This window comes from Camponotus floridanus, unplaced genomic scaffold (genome assembly GCF_003227725.1).
Source record: "Camponotus floridanus strain SB8 unplaced genomic scaffold, Cflo_v7.5 scaffold62, whole genome shotgun sequence".
In the NCBI taxonomy this organism is placed as follows: domain Eukaryota; kingdom Metazoa; phylum Arthropoda; class Insecta; order Hymenoptera; family Formicidae; genus Camponotus; species Camponotus floridanus.
This window is the reverse complement of record NW_020229792.1, coordinates 671009-677321: the sequence shown is the minus strand read 5'-3', so window position 1 is coordinate 677321 and position 6313 is coordinate 671009.

The window sequence follows — 6313 nt, the reverse complement described above, 5'->3', positions numbered from 1 at the left end:
GCACGTTAATAATCGAAATGCTCTAGGAGGCTGGAGGACAAACGAACCGGTCGGATTGGTCCATGCGACACCACACCTTCTCTGATAATTAATTAAATGGATTCCGTGCTTACGTAGGGAAAACGAGCGCCTTGAACGGCTGCGTCAACGTTGTCATTCAAGAGGAAAACAAGAGTATTGCCGCCGTTCTCTCTCAGAATGTGGAACCTTAACTCCGCCGCGTTCCTATTTTGTTGCGTCTCTCGCTAATGTTTATGCAATTATACCTCGCAACTGTTTACTCCGAGTTACAGAGGATTATTCGAATGCTGCTCCGGTCCGACTACGACGTCACAAATGTGCGTTTGCTCGTTAATCGAGTTTAACGCGACGCTGCTGCTAAATTCGCGCATCCAACGAATGTCAGGGATGAATGAACGAATGAATAGACGCAGAAATGACTGCTATCTGCAAGAAATCAGACAAAAATTCTCGATTCAAGAAATGTAGTTACCGAAAAGCCAGAATTCAACCTTTAGCACACTAACATTTTTCTATACGTTTATCGCGTATATATAGAAGAAGCTGAAACATTATATTTTTATGGATTTTCGTTAAATATTTTATAGATATTTTTTTACTATTTTTCAAAGATTATCTCTTTATTACATATATAGGGTGTATCTTAAAAAGTGGAAAGTATTGCAATGGATTCAGGACACAAAAATAAGAGAAAAAGTTACCCTGTATATCTAATAAAAAATAAAAGAATAATCTTTGAAAACATAATAAAAAGATATCTATAAAATATTTAACTAAAATCCATAAAAATATGTTTCATATATATAATAAAAGAAAATTCTATAAATAAATAATATCTTTATTATATAATTCCTAAGTGCTAATATTGTGCTAAATTTAACTGCATTATGTTGCATGTATGATAATAATGATTACGTACATAAAATTTTTATGAATTGATAACATAAAAATAACAACTCAAATGCTATTATGAGAAAATAAAATTTAAATAAGAAATCATACATTTATAAAAATATGGTATTAATTAATTAAAGCTTAAAATTTATATAAAATTTATATAAAAGTTTATATAAAAGAAATATGTAAAATATTGACATTAATATTGATCGATTTTTCATGTTAATATTACATATATTATATACACACACACACACACACACACACACACACACACACACACACACACACACACACACGCACACGCACACATATATATATATATTAATACGAGCCGGTGATATTATCGTACAGTTAATGCCAAATATAAAAAGATAATATAAGAATTGATAGAAAGCTAATAGTTTTTTAATGATTGAATAATGATTTTAAAAAAACTTTTCCATAAAATGCTTGATAAAAATATCCTGTTTATCAAAATTCCATCTATATTAGACGACTGTGTGCAAAATTTAGCTTTCGGATTTATTGCGATATATGATACTTTTTATAATAAAACTATAATAAATTATAGTTTTATTCGACATTAAAAACTCGTGTCGAAAATACTAAGATTTTTTCGGATAAAATGGCAATTGTGGCTGATTTTGATGACGTATAAAGTAATATTACGTTAGCGTAGAAAAAATACCTATACATGTAAATTGCTCTTGATAGAGGATGAATAATAAATAAATCTCAAATATTGTCCAAACGCTTTTTCTTTTTTTATTTAATTCGCGCGTCACTAGCAGAGGAAAAGTATGTATTTATATGTATTTAGATAGCATAAAAATATTCTCTAAAGTATTATTGACATCTTAAAGTCGTAAATCTCAATAGTATTTCAAACATGTTCATATCATTGTTTATTTATTTTGTTATTTTTCGGATATATATTTAGATCAAGATTTTGATTCTCGCTCAATTTCGTGTTCGATACTTATTGATTTTTTTCGAATAGAACAAGCCGATTCAGACAATCGACAAAATGAAAAAGAAGTACAAAAGATGCTGATTATAAAATAAATGCCAGTTATAATTAAAATAGACAAGAAAGCGTATTTTATGATATATATTACAAAAACATTAGCTCAAAATTAAAAGCTTTGAAATATTCGTAGTAATCCTGAAAAATCTCCGTATTTATATATTCATATCTTATAAATTAAAACATTATATAAATGCAGGAGATGCACATATATTAAATATTACATCTTTTATATATTGAATGCTCTATCTAATCTCCAATCAAAATCTTATTTAAAAATTTCAAAAATCAAGACTTTTATACAGTTATTAATATTTTTATTAGTAAATAGAATGTTTCGTCAAAGAAAGAGATTTATATAGAATTTCTATTATATCATTAACATGTCTAAATATTTGCATACATGAAAAGATACGTAAAGATACAAAAAAAATATTTTATAAATTAATTAAAAAATTGTTTTTTTCTCTCTAATTGCCTTTAAAAGAAATATTATTTTGTAACATTAGATCAAACTTTTGAAGAAGAAGAGAAATTCCAAAAAAAGAGTAAAAGTACAAAATAACTCTAACTCTAATTAAATAATCTTGAAACGTAGGTATAATTTTATTACCGTCTTATATATTAATAACAAATTTTTTAACACATTTCATATAAAATGAAGATTTTAAGATTATATAAGTATTATTATTATAAATTAATTGTAATTATTAATTGTAATTATAAATTAATTGTAATTATTAAAAAATTATAATTAGTAATTATTAAAATATTTAAAAAAATATTAAATTAGTAATTATTAAAAAAATTATTAGAGCCCATCAACTTATGTTATTATTGCAATACTTACATATTGTTGCATTTACTAAATTTTGTTTTACGCTATTCGTATCAAACTTACTACTAAAACAGCAGAAACGTAGCAATTTCCATTTGTATTCTATTTTTATCATCATTTTTGTCTTTCGCATGATCCGACAAAAGACAAAAATGATTGGATAACTAAATTAAAGCGTGAAAAAAGCTTTTTAGCGGGGATTTCCTCCTTTCAAAATGAATCTCGGAAGGAATGTTGCGATGCCGGTTTCGCGATGTTGTCAAAGTTTGTCGAGATGCCGGGACTGGGCCAAGATGGAATTTTAGACATTTTGTAACTCTATTTTACAGAATACGGCACATGTGTCGAACCAAGGTTCTTCTCGTTGGAGGCTCGACTGCTTACTATGTTAAACACATTGGCCTCAGTAGGATTCCTTTACGACGAACGTCTCTCCTATAGCTGTACTCTTTGAGGTTCTCGTAAACTTTCTTACTACGACATCAATCGATACTTAGATACATACTAAAGTTTTTTTCACGACGAGAATCTTGAGTAGGAAATAATAGTGTTAAGAATAATAGAAATAATAACAATGATAGAACGGTGATACACAAATATAATATAAATAAATTACACATATGACGCAAAAAAAAGATATGTCATATATAATGTGAAAATGATGACATACGACGACAAAAAACGATAAAAAAATATCATTTATTACTATCAATCAATCACTATTCTGATTGAGAACAATATTTTTTATTAACCTCTCAACAAAAATGTAGATCTTTTATTGATTGAAAAATACAAAAATCATATTAATTTTCGCTAGGAGAAATTGGGTTAAGTATTTTTACCACTTATTACATTTTCATTCATTAAGATTAGAATTTAAATGTTGATTATGATCATATAATGTCATATTTTAGCAATTTTTATAATTTTAGAATAAAAAGATTATATAGTTTAATGTGGAAATAATTTTATATCGCTTATAGTTTGTTTTATTCTCTGAATGTTCATAATCAATTTATAAACTAGGTTAAAAATATAACTTGTAAGAAATAATATAAAAATTTTAGAGTGCTTACAAGTTAATATTTATTATTCAATTTAGAAATTTATTCTAAGTCCTATAAAATATCTATTCCTATTCTAGAATCGCAAAGCACTGACACATGTCATATGTCATTTAAAAGCTATATTTTGGCTCATCATGCTAATTAATTGAATATCTCATCAATAGTATTTAAATATGCATCACGCACCATGCGCGTTATATATCTTCTGTTATTTCAAAAGAAGAAATTATTTGAATATTCATAAATTTATTTCTTAAGGTGCGTAATTAGCTCTCCTTTGGAGGTTCGTCTCTAATTGCTATATTGTGACACGTTGACTTTAGAAAGACTTGTTGACATTTTCTGTCGAGAATTGTTACGCATTATTATCAAATATGCTGACGTAACACTTGTTGTTAAAATTATTCACAAAATTATTAGTTCTGCGACCGGCATCATAATATTTTCTGATGTCATTTTCATGTTATTTATTTCTACATAAAATTTTATCAAGAGATAAATATATTAAATTTTTTTTACAAAGTGCTACATTTTATGTATGTATATATAATATGAATCTAAACGCGAAATAAAAATTTATAAACTTGCCAACACGATAGGAAAGTGCGCGAAAGTCGTACATCTCAAAAATAAATTCGTATATTGTAACTCTATACTTTTCGCATATCGTATTCTGGAGCACTCAAAATACCGCCTGGGAGTCGACTTGATGTATGCACGAGGAAATGTCGCAGTATTTCTCGAAACACGCGGAAGAGTGCAAGCTCTGCGTGCATTGTGTTCCCTTTCAATTCAGCCCTCGTGTTATTCAATGAAATATCCGTTCATGCCGGATCGAACGTGGCGTTAGAAACTGAGAGGCTGTTTGCATGTAACGAAAATGAAAACATATGCTAATGAGAATCAATCTCAACTACTGCGAAGAAAATATGCAAATAAATCGCGTTACATTTCCGCGCACTTCGATCGAAATTCAAGAAATTCTAATATCATCAACAGCCTTCGGATAAATTGATTTATCGGAATATAAAAGTGATTTGATTTTCTGAAAATGTAGGAATGAAATGATATTCGCGCAGATATTGTAAGAAATTAGAATATCTTGCCTATCAGGCGGAATATTAATTTCGTATTAATAATTTCCAGATAATATTTGAGAAAATCGGATTTTAAATAATAATATGATTATTGTAGTTATAATCATATTATTCTAGTGGCAAATTTTACCATTATTTCGAAATCTGAAGATTTTAAAGATAAAAATATCATATGCATGTTATACGTTATTGCGTCGTAATAATTATTTATATAATCGAAAGATAAAATTTAAAAATATTTAAAAGAAATATATATATATATATATATATATATATTTTCTTACTGTTATTTTTTTCATACGTAAAATTCAAATTCATAAGAGCTCCAAAATTTTTTTCAGCAGGCCAGTTAAACAGTTTTTGACTGACATTGATCTTGATTAGTCTTTTACAAAATTCCGTGAGCGTTTTAACTTTCTCGACACGAAGACAGCCCTTCGAAACTTTAAAGTGCCGTGGCGTTAGTACGCTAGCGATTTTTCCTTAGGAAAGAGATTACCATAACGAGATGATGTTTGAGCATACGCGTAAAATCGCCATCGATGACAATTTACTCGCGTGCGATACGAAAAAATGAATTACCTTGCGTGTAAAATGCACTTACAATTAGCTTGGCTTAGAGAGCAAAAGAGAGAAAGAGAGAGAGAGATTAATAAGTTCGAGATTCTTTAATGAATGTAGAGTAAATTTCATCGAAAATTTAATCTGAACCCATTCCTCATTCACTTATTCATCATTTGTAGAAAATGGAAGTTTAAAATTAAAATTTCTATTATAATAAGTCCACTCTTTAGAAAATCAATTATAAATTAAAATTATATTCATGTGAAATTTATGACGAAACTTTTAAAATTAACACAAATTTTCTCTCGAAGAATTATTAAATACTCTTCGTGGACAATACATTTGTACATATTTGTTAATGAATATATATTTTACACATTCGTGCTGACAAGTTTTTTACCTGATTATTATTTATACATATCAAAGAAAAGATAAAATGATGTAGACAAAATAAAATACGCTAACGGTAGTGATTAGCGGGAATAAAAATTTCTCTCTTATTCTCACGATAAAATAGACGCTTAACGTCTCTTGGATTCAATTAAAGTCTTGAAGTAATTATGCGCTGCGTAAAAAGGAACTCGAGAAAATATTTCCTACGAGCAGAATTGTTAAAGTACACTTTTCCCTGCATATTTTAATTAAATTGTGTAACGTACGTACAGTAATCGATATGGATATCAGAGTCGCCATCAAAATACTCGAGCGTGAAATTAATGGATCTATATGCATCGAATTTTTTGCTGTCGCTTTTTTTTATTACATTTCCATGGAGCTTATAAAAATTATTCATTGTTTC